At 39.6% G+C, this 15,584-nt stretch overlaps 1 protein-coding gene across 2 annotated transcripts in view; it reads right to left on the bottom strand.

The window, feature by feature from the left end:
• TAB3 (TGF-beta activated kinase 1 (MAP3K7) binding protein 3) overlaps positions 1–15,358 on the bottom strand; it is a 65,429-nt gene extending 50,071 nt beyond the window's left edge. For both annotated transcript variants that reach the window (XM_023539132.2, XM_023539128.2), the window contains exon 1: positions 15,262–15,358. The gene's annotated coding sequence lies outside the window, so the exon portion shown is untranslated. The remainder of the gene's footprint in view (positions 1–15,261) is intronic.
• Positions 15,359–15,584: the final 226 nt, after the last annotated feature.

Genomic DNA, 15,584 nt, shown 5'->3' on the forward strand with positions numbered 1-15,584 from the left:
ATGATAAAAACTGGGATGTCAATGAATATCTACAGGCAAGAGTTAACTGAACATAATAGTTGAAATAAAATGCTAATAAACAAGGAACATACGCCATTCACCAGGTATGGGACCACAGACAAGTAACTTCACCTCTCTGAGACTGTTTTCTCATTCTTTGCTTAATATTACACCTATCACGTACCCACCTCACAAGGCTGTTATGGGAATTAATTTACATAGAAGGAAAAAGTTTGTAACTTGTAAAGCACCATATTTATTCATTAGGTTGTTTGAGAGCTCTCATATGGCAGCAAACCTAGGAATCTCAGAAGAACTGCCACTTTTTCTATTTCACAAGGGCATATACATACCCACATATAGATGGCAATTAGCAACCACAACACAGGTACACTGAGAAAGAAGTCATGATGGTAAAAGTGTAACTAGGGAAGTATTCTTTTCCGTGAGAGGGAAAAATAAAAAACTTTGTTGACAACGTGTGCCCCAACTCAATGGCAATTAAGAGAGATTTCATGTTCTGGCAGTCATTCTAGACACTATCTTCAGCTGAAACTTAAATGCAATACAACTGTCCATTGCCAAGGCCTAGAAACTGCCCAAGGTTGAACAGACTTAAAATGGAATCACTAAGGATTCTGTATACTTTGAATGATAAAGAGTATAAACATTATGCCAATATGTTTGAAAATTCAGATGAAATGGATAAATTTCATAAAAATACAATTTACCAAAATGGTCCTCAGAAGAAATAAAAAACCTTAAGAATACAATACTTATTTTAAAAAATTGAATCTGTAATGAAAAGCTTTCCGACAAAGAAAACTCTAGGCCCAAATGGCTCCACTGCTGAATTCTACCATATATTTAAGGAAAAAATAAAGCCGATCTTAACACAAACTCTTGAGGAGAACAGAAAAAGTGGGATATTCCCTCATCCATTTTATGAAGCTAGCATAAATTTGATACCAAAACCTGGGGACAGTATAAGAAAAAAAAATTAGGGGCTAATCTCACTGATGAACAAAGATCCAAAATTTCTAAGCAAATAGATGAAAAACGTGCTATTGAACAGATGGGTTTATTCCCGGAATACAAAGTTGATTTCACATTAGGAAATCAATCAATATAATTTGATTTGAGGAACAAAACCATATCATTATAACAAAAGCAGGAAAAGCATTTGATAAAGTCCAATACCCATTCATGATATAAACTCTTAGCACACTAGAAACAGAATGAAACTTCTTTAATCTGACAGAGTATTTCGGGGAAAAGTTAAAACAAACATTATACTTAATGGTAAAATATTGAAAATTTTCCCTCTGAGAACAGGAACAAAACAATGGTGCCCACTATTACCACTTCAGTTCCACACTATAATCAAAGTACGAGCCAGTCCAGTAAAGCAAGTAATAAATAAAAGTATAATAATTTGGAAGGAAGAAACATTTTTTGTATTTGCAGATAAGAAGACTGAATACGTACTAAACTCAAAAGACTACAGATAAATTACTACAAGTAATAAAAGTTTATTACGATTGCTAGATACAAGGCTGATATACAAAAATGTCAACTGTATTTTTATAAACAAAATAAAATCCATAAAAATTTACGATATCAAAAAAATATCAAATACCTAGGAATAAATGTCTCAAAAGCTGTGAGTGACTTTCTGGAAAAAATTATAAACATTATGGGAAGAAATTAAAGAGGACCTAAATAAATGGAATCAAATTTCATATTTGTGGTTTAGAAAACTCAATAGTGTAAAGATGTCAATTCCCTCCAAATTGTTCTAGATTTCATACAATTCCAATAAACATCCCATGGTTTGTGTGTACGTGTATAAAGTAACAATACTAAAATTCATATCAATATGCAAAGGGCCAAGAACTGCCGAGATGCTCTAGAAGAACAGCAAGATGGAAGAATGTGCTCTACTGAACGTGAAGACTTACTCTAAAGCTATAGTAAACAGGACGGTGCGGTGCTGGTGACAGGAGAGACAGACCCATGGAACAGAGCAGAGAGCACAGAAACAGAATCACAGACATATGAATATTTTATCCCTGACAGCAGTATGAGAAAAGTGTGCTGGGACAATTAGCTACCTATATGGAAACCAGTAATGATAATATTGCCCCCTGCCTTACAGAAACACAAAAACCAATTTCAGGCACACGCTAGATCTATATGTGAAAGGCAAAACAGTAAAGCTTCTGGAAGATAAGAGATAATATCTTAAAGGCCTTGGGACAGGGAAAGATTTTTTTTGAAGGATTCGCTATCTAGTTTAAACATAAAGGAAAATATTCACGAATCAGACTACATTAAAAATAAGAACTCCTGGTTATCAAAAGACACGTTAAAAATGAAAAAGCACGCCACACAGCGGGAGAAGATATTTGCAACTGGCACAAGCTCATTTCCAGCATATAATAAAGAACTTCTACAAGTTAGCAAGTCAAAAAAGGCAAGGAAGTACACTAAACATTTTTGAAAGAATTCTACGCATTCTGAAAGAATTTGTGCTTCGGATCAAAGCACAAATAGTTACGAAGCATGAGCTCAGTTATTTGGAAAGTAGTTATAAATACTGATTCTTTCCCTGAGATTTACAGAAGAGTAAATGGTGTTACTATATATTAACTTTAAAAAAATTTTTTTAATGCTCATATTTTGGTAAGCCAGTTCTCCTCAGTCTTTCTATAGTCAGAACTCTAAAATAAACACTTGTCACTGAAAGGTCCTGGTGAAGAAATCTTTGCCTACTCCAAGGTAATAAAGATCTTCTCCAAAAACTGAGAACTGCCTATATATCCATCAGCAACAATGATAAGCAGTGATACATTTGTACAATGGGATAACACAGTAACGAGATGATTCTCACACTCACAATGTTGCCCGAGAGTATTACTATTTCATTTATATAAAGAATGAAAGTAGACAGAACTAACCTAGGGTGTTAAAAGTCAGGAAAATGGTTGGGGTGTGGGGGTGGTAAGTGACCAGAGGGAGCACAAAAGGGGAATTTCTAAGGTGCTGGTAATGTTCAGTTTCTTGATCTGCGTGCTGGCACACAAGTGTGCTCCGTTGGCGAAAACTGAGCTGCTCACGATTGATAATGTGTACTTTTCTGCATATATATTAAACTTCAATGAAAAGGTTTCCTTTTTTAAGTATGAAGGAAAGAATTATAGTTTGCAAAATTGTTTAGGCGATATGAGAGCAAAAGTTTGAAGTCCGCTGCTTCAGATCAAAGCACAAAAATCAAATAACTAGCAAAAACTAAAAATGCAGGCATTAGACAACATGGTACTTACTTAAAAAATGTTCATAAACATGTCAAACCAACTAGTGACTCTGAAATTTATAGTAACACTCCTCTGAAACTATCTGAATACAATAGGATAAATTGACCTGTATCTAGATTTAGTGAATACAATGTTGAATCAGGAAGAGCTAAGACAAGCAACTCGATCCATGTTTCGATTATTAACGGATGTCTGCAGCTGTTTCTTCTCATTTTGAGTTGTCCACATCAGTAAATGAAGGTCGCAAAAGCTGTACTCCATTCATGTCATTAAGGTCAACTCTCCTTTGAGGAGGCAGCTCTTCCCCAGTCGTATTTTGAGTGCCTTCCAACTTCAGGGGTTCATCTTCCGGCACTATATCAGACCGTGTTCTGCTGCTATTCGTAAGGTTTTCACTGGCCGATTTTTTTTTCGGAAGTAGACTGCCAGGTCCTTCTTCCTAGTCTGTCTTAGTCTGGAAGCTCCACTGAAACCTGTCCACCACGGATGATCCTTCCAGCATCACAGCAACACGCAAGCCACCACAGCACGACAAACTGACAGGTGAGTGGTGGTTATTAAATAAGAGGGTCTTTCAAATCTTAAGAATTAACTAACAAATGGAGTTACAAATCTAGTGAAACTAGTCAAAGTAGTCAAAACCAGTCAAACTAATTTTACAACTGAAGAAACCAAGGTCCTTTGAAATTGGGTGATTTGTCCAATGTCCTAAGCAGCTCTGAATAGGTATAAACAATAGAAGTTATTTAATTTCACCCCCTCCCAATTTTCTGTAAATACTCGGGGATTTCCACCCACCAAGAGAGCTTATTTACTGGCAGTGTCCCTCAATACACACCACATGCAACTGAAACAAATATTTTCATCTTAATGTTACCAACTCAAAATTACTTTCTTTGCCATCCATGACTAATAACCAAAAGCTATTTCTGTGGCAGAAAAGATAAGACTTTCGAATAGTAGAGTTCATGATGTGCAACCTAACAGATAACTTTGTTTACACTAAATGATGACTTTGACATTAAACTTAAGGCATATGTGATCACTGGAATGACAACCGCACCTATTACATATGGTGTCCCTGAAAAAGACTTAAAAAAGTTAATCTAATCACAAATTAAAACCAAGAATTTTCTAAAAGTCCATATAAACAAATCTGCTAAATTACCACCATTCAGTTATTATACTACTTAATATTAATTTCTTATTAAATCAATCAAAACTATGACCAGTACTAAAAGATTAATTTCTCCAATGTATTCCAATTAGCTTTTACATCCAAGAATATGAACAAAGTGTGCTTTCCACGTAACTTTAACATCTTTAAAAGGAACAATGACTTGCCATTTTGAGACCAACTTTATAAAAGTGAACAGTACATAAAATAACACATTCAGTCTCGTGAAAACAAACTGGACTATCTCCCTTTATTTCAAACTATAAAGTTCAGTATCAAGGTGAATCCCTGGACTTGCTATCCCCCATGCCATCTGGCCTTTGAGGACCTGCAGAAAAATTAAACATAAGTCAGAAAATGGTTTTATGGTCACAGAAACTTATTCACTAAAGAACTGAAGAGCTCAATGATATAGATACAAATAATTAAAATGGCTTAAACACTAAATGCAATATGGTATTCTGGACTGGATAGTGGAACAGAAAAAGGACATTCAGTGGGAAAACTGGTGAAATCCAAATAAAATCTGCAGTTTACTTAATAGTAATGAACCAACATAAATATCTCAGTTTTGACAAATGTACAATGGTTAGATATGCCTGGGTTAAGGGTATACGGGAACGCTCTATACTACTATATACCTTTCTGTAAATCTAAAATTATTCCAAAATAGAAAACTTACTTAATAAGTAATGACTTAGCAAGAACTCCAAAAGTTGAGAATTTAATACCTCAATTCTGACCCAATCAAATGTCCACAGACAGTTATCTACCTTTAAGTGTTGTACCCCCAGCCCCACAAGTTCTAAATGGGGGATGGAGGTAGGTTCACAGAAGGGACTCGAAATGCTGTCTATTTCTTCAATATTGCTAAATGAAAAAAACCTAAAAAGCCTCCAAAAAAAAAAAAAAGATGTGTATTTTAGGAACGATGAAAATTGAAAGCTATGAACCCGTTCTTGGATGGAAAGGGAAGAGAATAATCCTATTTAAGTACAACAAATGGGGACAGTGGACAGCCAAGTAGAGAGAGGTATCCTAGAGGTCATAAAACAATAAAGCTTAGTAATAAACACATAAAATTTCTTACACACTCACAGGGCAGGACCTATTTTAAGTGCTTTATACATATTAAACCACCACACGTCTGTCAGTTTGTCAAACTATGGTGGCCTGCATGTTGCTGTGATGCTGGAAGCTTTGCCACCAGTATTTCAAATATCGGCAGGATCACTCATGGTAGACAGGTTTCAGCAGAGCTTCCAGATTAAGACCGACTGAGAAGAAAGACCTGGCGATCTACTTCTGAAAAAACTAGCCAGTGGAAACCTCTGATATAGCGCCAAAAGATAAACCCCTCAGGTTGGAAGACATTCAAAATACAACTGGGGAAGAGCTGCCTCCTCAAAGGAGAGTTGACCTTAATGATACGGATGGAGTACAGCTTTGCGGACGTTCGTTTGCTGAGGTGGCAAGACTCAAAAATGAGAAGAAACAGCTGCAAACATCCATTGATAATCAGAACATGGAATGCACAAAGTGTGAATCTAGGAAAACTGGAAGTTGTTAAAACTGAAATGGAATTCATAAAGATTTATATTCTAGGCATTAGGGAGCTGAAATGGACTGGTATTGGCCATTTTCAATCAGATAGTCATATGGTCTACCATGCCGGGAATGACAAATTGAAGAGGAATGGCATCACATTCATTGTCAAAAAGAACATTTCAACATCTGTCCTAAAGTACAATGCTATTAGGGCCAGGCTAATATCCACACACCTAAAAGGAAGGCCAGTTAATATGACTATTATTCAAATTTACACACCAACCGCTAATGCTAAAGAGGAAGAAATTGAAGACTTTCACCAAATTTTGCAGTCTGATATTGATCAAACTGCAGGATGTATTGATAATTACTGGTGATTGAAATGTGAAAGTTGGAAACAAAGAAAGATCAGTAGTTGGAAATATGACTGTGGTGATAAAAAATGAAGCCAGAGATGGCACGATAGAATTTTGCAAGACTAATGGCTTCTTCATTGCAAATACCTTTTTTCAACAACAAAAAGAATGATATACACATGGACCTCACCAGGTGGAATACACAGGTATCAAATCGACTACATGTGTGGGAAAAGATGATGGAGAAGCTCAACATCATCAGTCAGAACAAGGCCGGGGCTAACTGTGAACAGACCATCAGTTGCTCATAAGCAAGTTCAAGTTGAAGCTGAAGAAAACTGAAACAAGTCCATAAGAGCCAAGGTGCACCCTTGAGTATATCCCACCTGAATTTAAAGACCATCTCAAGAACGGATTTCACGCACTGAACACTAATGACGAGTTGCGGGATGACATAGAGGATGTCATACATGAAGAAAGCAAAACATCATTAAAAAGACAGAAGAGGAAGAAAGGACCAAAATGGATGTCAGAAAAGACTCTGAAACTTGCTCTTCAACGTAGAGTAGCTACAGCAAATGGAAGAAATGAAGAAGTAAAAGAGCTGAACAGAAGATTTCAAAGGGCAGCTCAAGAAGACAAAGTATTACAATGAAATAAGCAAAAACCTGGAGTTAGAAAACCAAAAGGGAAGAACACGCTTGACATTTCTCAAGCTGAAAGAACTGAAGAAAAAAATTGAGTTTCAAGTCGCAATACTGAAGGATTCTATGGGCAAAATATTGAACAATGCAGGAAGCATCAAGAGAAGATGGAAGGAATCCAGAGTCACTGTACCAAAAAGAAACCACTTCAGTGTATAAGTGTAATCAAGTGTATAATCAAGAACCGATGGCACTGAAGGAAGAAGTCCAAGATGCACTGAAGGCACTGGCAAAAAAAAAAAAAAAAAACAAACCCATTGCCATCAAGTAGATTCCGACTCACAGCGACCCTCCAGGACAGAGCAGAACTGCCCCATAGAGTTTCCAAGGAGTGCCTGGTGGATGTGAACTGCCAACCTTTTGGTTAGCAGCCACAGCACTTAACCACTACGCCAGCAGCGTTTCCAGCAAAAAACAAGGCTCCAGGAATTGACTGAATACCAACTGAAATGTTTCAACAAACGGATGCAACACTGGAAGCGCTCACCCGTCTATGCCAAGAAATCTGGAAGGCAGCTACCTGGCCAACCAACTGGGAAGAGATCCATATTTGTGCCCATTCCAAAGAAAGGTGAGGCAACAGAATGCAGAAATCATGAAACAGTATCATTAATATCACACACAAGTAAAATTTTGCTGAAGATAATTCAAAAAATGGTTGCAGGAGTACATCAACAGGGAACTGCCAGAAATTCAAGCCAGATTCAGAAGAGGACGTGGAACGAGGGATATCATTGCTGATGTCAGATGGATCTTGGCTAAAAGTTGAAAATACCAGAAAGATATTTACCTGTGTTTTATTGACTATGCAAAGGCATTTGACTGTGTGGATCATAACAAATTACAGATAACATCACAAAGAATGGGAATTCCAGAACACTTAATTGCTCTCATGAGGAACCTGTACAAAAGGCAGCTGTTTGAACAGTAAAAGGGGATACTGAGTAGTTTAAAATCAGGAAAGGTATGTGTCAGGGTTGCATCTTTTCACTATACTTACTCAATCTGCATGCTGAGCAAGTAATCTGAGAAACTGTACTACATGAAGAAGAAAGAGGCATCAGGATTAGAGGAAGACTCATTAACAACCTGCAATATGCAGACAACACAACCTTGCTTGCTGAAAGTAAAGAGAATTTGAAGCACTTACTGATGAAGATCAAAGACCACAGCCTTCAGTATGGATTACACCTCAACATAAAGAAAACAAAAATCCTCACAACTGGACAAATGAGCAACATTGTGATAAATGGAGAAAAGATTGAAGTTTTCAAGGATTTCATTTTACTTGGATCCACAATGAATGCCCACTGAAACAGCAGTCAAATCTGTTGCAAAAGACCTCTTTAAAGTGTCGACAAGCAAAGATGTCACTTTAAGGAATAAAGTGCACCTGACCCAAGCCATGGTATTTTCAATCACCTCATATGCATATGAAAGCTGGACAATGAATAAGGAAGACCGAAGAAGAACTGATGCCTTTGAATTATGATTGGCAAAGAATATTGAATATACCACGGACTGCCAGAAGAACGAACGAATCTGTCTTGAAGTACAGCCAGAATGCTCCTTAGAAGCAAGGATGGCGAGACTTCGTTTCATGAACTTTGGAGATTTTATCAGGGGGGGACCAGTCCCTGGAGAAGGACATCATGCCGGGTAAAGTAGAGGGTCCGTGTAAAAGAGGAAGGCCCTCAACAAGATGGGCTGACATAGTGGCTGCAACAACAGGCTCAAACATAACAATGACTGTGAGGATGGTGCCGGATCAGGCAGTGTTTTGTTCTGTAGTACACAGGGTTGCTATGAGTCAGAACTGATTTAAAGGCACCTTACAACAAGATACATATTAACACATTTAGTACTCCCAAGAACCCCACAGGTTTTTGTTGTTGTTAGATGCCATCCAGGAGATTCCAACTCTTAGCAACCCTATTCGATAGGGTAGAACTGCCCTATAGGGTTTTCCTAGGCTATAATCTATACGGGAGCAGATTCAGGTCTTTTCTCCCCCAGAGTAGCTGGCAAATTTGAACCGCCGACCTTACGATCAGCAACTGAGTCCTTAACCACTGCACCACCAGGGCTCCTTACTCTACACTGCAGGTACTACTTCTATTTACATTTTACGGATGAGAACTTCTATAACTTGTCCAAGGTCTCATATCTAGTAAGCGGTGGAACAGAGATCTCAACCCACTCTGGGTGGAGATTCCATGCTCTTAGCCACTATTTGGAAGCCTGGTGGTGCAGTGGTTAAGAGCTACCGTGAGCTACGGCTGCTAACCAAAAGGCTGGCAGTTCGAATCCACCAGCTGCTCCTTGGAAGCCCTATGGGGCAGTTCTACTGTGTCCTATAGGGTCGCTATGAGTCGGAATCGACTTGACGGCAATGGGTTAGCCACTATACATGTAACTTTTTGAGGAGCCAAGCAGGAAAAAAACTCCTGACTTCTAGAAGCCATTCCCCACTACTCACCCTAGCCTGAGCCTCCAGAGGAGAAAGTCTTCCTCCCAAGGCTTTGGAGTCCTTATTAGGATCCTGAAGGAATCTGACTCTACCACCCCATCCTGAAGAGTGCGGAAGGGAGTTTGGAAACTTCCTTTCCCCCCTTCACAACCTTTCAGTACCTGATATACTCAGTACATGCTCTTGTTGAAACACTGTTATACACAGAAGTTCATTTTTATAGTACTACCAGTATTCAAATTTTTATAGTACTACCAGTGTTCAAATTTTTATAGTACTACCTGGAATCTGAACACCATATGTAACATCATTTCTGTGGAAAAATTATGCTGATTTCTAGGGGAAAAAAAACCTTATAAAGGAACCATTTAGAAACTGAGGCTCTGTCTACACAGACTCTAGCCTTATGGATGCCAAGATAATTAAACAAATTTTAATAATGACATTGCAGTTACTCAAATAATCCTGTTTTGTTCATACATCAAAGTGGCACAATTCTTTCTACCCAACATGATAGGACTGATGTTACTGGGGGGGGAAAAGTAGCTTAATATTCTGTGGATTCACAAAAGGACAAATGTTATATGATCCCCCTTATACGAAATATCTAATATAGGCAAACGCATAGACAAGAGTTTACTGGTAGTTACGAGGAGGGGAAGTTGCAAGGAAATGGGGAGCTGTTGCTTGAGGTGCTCAGTTTCAGTTTGGAGCAATGGGAGACTCATGGAGATAGTGGTGATGATCGTACAACATGGTGAATGTGATTAATTCCACTAATTTGGTACTTAAAAATGCTTAAAATGGCAAATGTTTTGTTATATATTTTACCACAATGAAAATTTTTTAAAGCACTATTAAAATTTTTTTTTCTTAATAAGACCAGAAAAAAAAATTCTGTGGCATTCCTGCAGTATGGTCAATTTTGGATGTACCCAGTGGTTAATATCCTGCCCCGCCCGGCCTGCCATAGCTTGACTCACCCCTTGCCCCCACCCTCCAGAAGAGAAGTGGTGTCATCTCAGAAAGTAGCTAAAATAGTAATAGTAGTAATGCTGATGATGACAATGTAATTTTTTAAAATTTACCATCAGTAGGTTATGTTCCAATACTATACACCCTCTGGCTCATTTAATCCTCACAAAAATCCTGTGAGGTAGATATTATCCCCATTTCAAAAATGAGGAAACAGGTCAGAGATTAAGTAACTTGCCCAAGGTCACAGAGGTAGTTTATATCAGAAGGGCTGTACTTTCGAGCATTTTACCCTCAGAGAGCATGTTTTTAACTACCACACTCTGTGTGTAATTAAATAATTTGGTAAACTCTTAAAATGAACAGAGGGTGCTTACTCATTTCATTGTTAAAACAAAAGAGTGGTTTGGAGGGAAAAAAAAGACCCACCCATCTTTGCTTTTATTAGGAATATATCCTTCAGCCAAGCTAAGACTAAACACATTTATGGAAAACAAATTTAAAATTTATTTTGCTCTGGTTTTATTACTTTGAAATTCCTCACTTAATTGTTTGAATGCCATAAACAGTGGTAACAGTATGTAACTTCAACAACAGGTTGATAAAACTTTATTTTAAAATTACCAGGTAAAACAAATACATCGTCTATGTTTATCACTAAGTAAACCAGGGTAAAATAAGTGCAAGAGTTCCCATACCTTTGAAAAATTTCAAAACAGCAGCAAGAAATGGTAGGAACAAGACGTTCCTTTTGTATGACAAATCATAGCTCTGTTCTTTCAACAACAATGTGACATCTGCTTTAGCAACAAACATTAAGCTAAGATGGACTAAACTTGTTAAATTTTATTTTAAAACATGCGCTTAAATTCTGAAATTCTTCAGAAAAGAAACTGTGGCAGGAGTCTTAACACTGCCTCCCTCCCCTCTGACTACTCTCATTCTCCTTTTCAAGAAAGAGTCAGTGGGTTGCAAGGTCTTGACCGGGCCTCTCTTGACCTCCTTAAAAAACAAACAAAAAAACCCACTGCGTTTGAGTCAATTCCAACTCATATCGATCCTATACGAGAAAGGAGATCTGCCCCCATACGGTTCCCAAGGCTGTAATCTCTACAGAAGCGGATTGCCACATCTTTCTCCCAAAAGAGAGGCTGGGTGGGTTTGAACGGCTGACCTTTAGGTGAGCAGAAGAACGCTTAACCACTGCGTCACCAGGGCTCCTTTCTTGACCTCCTAGAGCACAGAAATTTAGAGGAGGGGAGTGGAGTTAGAGGTGTTTGTTACCCTCCTTTCAACTTCCACTCTGCCAAAGACTTCAGTGCCAACTCAGGGAAGGCTCCAGGTAATGCCAGGAACGGCATTAGAAGCAAGAGAGGAAGGAAAGTAAGGAGAGAAGTTGAGGCAGGAAGTGCAATGTTGCAGAGTTGGCCAAAAAAAAAAAAAAAATTAATAGAACTGCCAACGAATTAAACTATAAATGTTCTTAAATATGTAGGATTAATTCAGTTTGACAGTTCCAAATACTTTATCATGCCCAATTCGTTTTTAGACAAATGAATATTTGTGGCTATGGTAATAATTTGAGGTTTATTCTGCAGAAACCAAAACCCACTGATGTCAAGTTGAATTTCGACTCATAGCGACCCTACAGGACAGAGTACAACTGCCCCATGGGGTTTCCAACGAGCAGCTGGTGGATCTGAACTCAACCTTTTGGTTAGCAGCCGAGCTCTTAACCACTGCACCACCAGGGCTCCTTATTATGCAGAAGGTATGAAAATAAACTACATACATATAAGACAATTTCCTGATGTCTTTCCTTTATATAGTGGCAATATAAATCACTTCAGAAAGGTTTTTTTATTTACTTGGTAAGCACTCAGTTACATTGTCGTTTGTCAATTTTTTTTGCCCTAATAGCCCGAATGCCATGGGTAATTACCCTTACAAATAAGGAAGTATACTTAACTCTTTCTTGGGAGTGTATAAGTACAATTACATTCAGCCCAACTGCAAAAGATCACCTGTCAAGACTCCAAGGTACTATTTAAAGCACAACCCCAAACCCCATATACACATGCTGATGTGTACAGCGGAGCACAGGATTTCTTCCTTCAGCCTCTAACACCCATGTGTTTTATGAGACGTGGCTACTTAATTGAAGGTCTCAAAATAATTCACTCCTTAAAAGATGGAGCAGCAAATTCTAGATAACTTATCTAGAACTTCCAGCCAGGGATAATTAATGTGACAGGTAAACTGATCAAATGACCTACTGGAGAATGTGTCAGACCCTTGGTATCTTTTTCCCCCTGATTTCTAAGGCTATTTTTGTAGTTTGACTCTATCCAGATGTGGAGACTCTCTCTTGAGCAGAGAGACAAGGGTCTGGGTGGCAGGCTCAGCAGCGTAACAGAGATGCAATAACAGACCAGTGGGGGGACAGAAGTCACCGATGGCCGTGCACTGACAAGATATTCCTGCTGTTGCACGAACATCTGGGATAGTGCCTGGGAATCTGCAAGGTCTTTCAGTCCCTAGCCCCATAGGAGATTTTGCCGAGTTCCTTAATAGCTGTCATATTTCCTGCAAACAATGAACTGGGTCTGAAACCTTAGTACTAAGTTAAAGAGAAGGAAAACAGCATCAGCTACCAAGTACTCTGTTTGATGGAAGAGGCATATTCTTAAACTATAATAAAGGAAATCCAAAGCCCTATAAATAGCTGGCATTTTGTTTTGGCAATATAATTTGAAATATTATTCAGGATGACAATAAACAAAATATTTGATCTTTGAAGTATCCTGGGCATGCAGAAACTGGAGGCAAAGTTACTGAAAGCATAGGAATTCCAGATAGGTCACTACTGGTTATTAGGAATCCTTACAAATCTACAGTTCTAAATGCTAAAATATTACCTCTGGCTACAAAGCAGAGGACAGAGCACTGGAAAAGGAAAAAAAAAAAACAAAAAACAAGGTTATCTTGAACCAAGGACACTGAAAGCTTTCCAGATTACTAACAGAATTGAAAGGTTTCTTTGTAACAAAATTTCCATTTTCATAAAGTTTCTATCAGTCAGCACAGAAATTTATGCAGAGTAGAAAGATCACATGCTTTAGAAACATACACACATAAGTCTGAATTCTGTCGCTGCAATTTACCAACTATATGACCTCCTTAGGAAAGTTAATGGAAGAATACTGAAGGTTAGTATTCTTATCTGCACAATAGGGATAGCATTATCTTCAGCACAGGGTAGCTAAGAGGGTCAACTGCAAAATATACATAAAACCCACTAAGCCCAGTGCCTATATACAATGAAGGCAATGTTAGCTCCCTTCACCCCAATACAAACTGTACATAGGGCGGTATCTGTAATTAAGGAGAAACTGTCAAACAAACACGTGAAAGAAAATCCAGTGTGACTGAACACAGATTATGTCCTCAGATGTAAAGATGAAAATTGCATATTTAATATTTGCCTTCACTTAAGTCTAACTTTTCTTTGATTAAGCCACAGTTTTAGGCAAATGTGGGGGCGGGGGCAAAACTGGAATACTTCGTATCACACACTGAGTCAGACTCCACTCCAGGGCTACAGATTTGTTTTTTTGGTACATGCATGCATTCTTTCAGGAGTTCATAAAAAGACAACACCACAACCTTCCATGGCTGATGATGCCCTTTATAATTTAACACTTTGAAAACTTAAACTTTCACCTCAAAAGCCCTTTCTTGATCAAAGTTTTTTTTCCTTCTTGTACACTCTTGCAAAATCGTTTGGGAAGCAAAGAGAAAACTAAATCCCTTTTCATTCCACTGGATATAAAACGAAAACATACAAGCTAAGGTTGTCCAATTATTCTTTTTTTTTTTCTCCAGTTACTCTTATTCTTTTACAAACCAGTAATAAATACATCACATGCCAAAACTGTAATTTGACTGACAAACATCATCTCGAATTGACAGGCCCTGTGTAGACCAAAGGTGACTAATTTTCTTATGGAATTTAATGTTTCAGTAAAGAAAGCAAGCTTTATATTTTAACACATCAACACTATGAACTTTTGATTTCATATGCAATTTACACCCCACCTTGTTCTCCTGCCCCCAACCCCCAATTCTGCTTCTATGCACTTTATGAACCGGCACATAGTACTAAACTACCAAACTCCAACCAGGAATAACTCTAATTTGTTGTTAGACCTCAGAGAACTGCTGTGTGATCGTCTTTAAACGAATGTAGACAATGTTTTCTCCTTACTCAACACCTGCCAACAGTCACTTGCAAACCTCTTTTAGAACAATTATTACTAACCTTCCGCACATCGCTCTCGACACCCTAAACCACCTTGGTATTGCTAGTCTTTATTCCCAAACACCTTATTGGGGCTTGAAGCCTGTTCAGGGTTCGGCGAGGAGGAACATCATCCCTCGGTTCGGGGTCCGAAGGCCAACCAGCCCCCCGGCCACTCCCTCTCCCCTCGGCCTCCGGGGGCGGGCGCGGACACGCCAGGCCCTGCGCAGACCTCCCGCAACCCCGCAGTTCCCGGTGTCCGCGCAGCCCCAGGCCGAGCCGAGCCGAGCCCCCGGGACACCCGCAGTCGCGCACACGCCCACCGCCCCGCGCGCGGGGCCACCGGGACCAAACCCGGGGCCGCCCCCCACGCCCCGGCCCCGGCAGGTGCCGGGCCTCCCCGCAGGCACTCACCCGTCGGCCGCTGCTCCCCGTTCGCCACTGCCGCCGCCTCGCCCTCACGCCCGCCGCCTGCTCCCGCGGGGGGTCCGGGCCGGCGCCGCTTTCCCGCCCGACCCCCCTCTGGTGCGCGCTGCGCGGGGCCCGGATCCGGTGCGAGACACCGCCGCCGCCGCCCCCTTCCCTCCCTCCTCTCTCAGTGCGTCCCTCCCACCGGGGACCGCCTCGTATTTCCTGGATCCGGTCTCGGCGTGAGCTTGGCTACTGAGCCGCAGGCTTCAGGCTCCCATCGGGCGCCGTCGCTCGCCAGGCACAAAGATGGCGCCGCCGGGAGCTGC

This window comes from Loxodonta africana, chromosome X, assembly GCF_030014295.1.
Source record: "Loxodonta africana isolate mLoxAfr1 chromosome X, mLoxAfr1.hap2, whole genome shotgun sequence".
Lineage (NCBI taxonomy): Eukaryota > Metazoa > Chordata > Mammalia > Proboscidea > Elephantidae > Loxodonta > Loxodonta africana.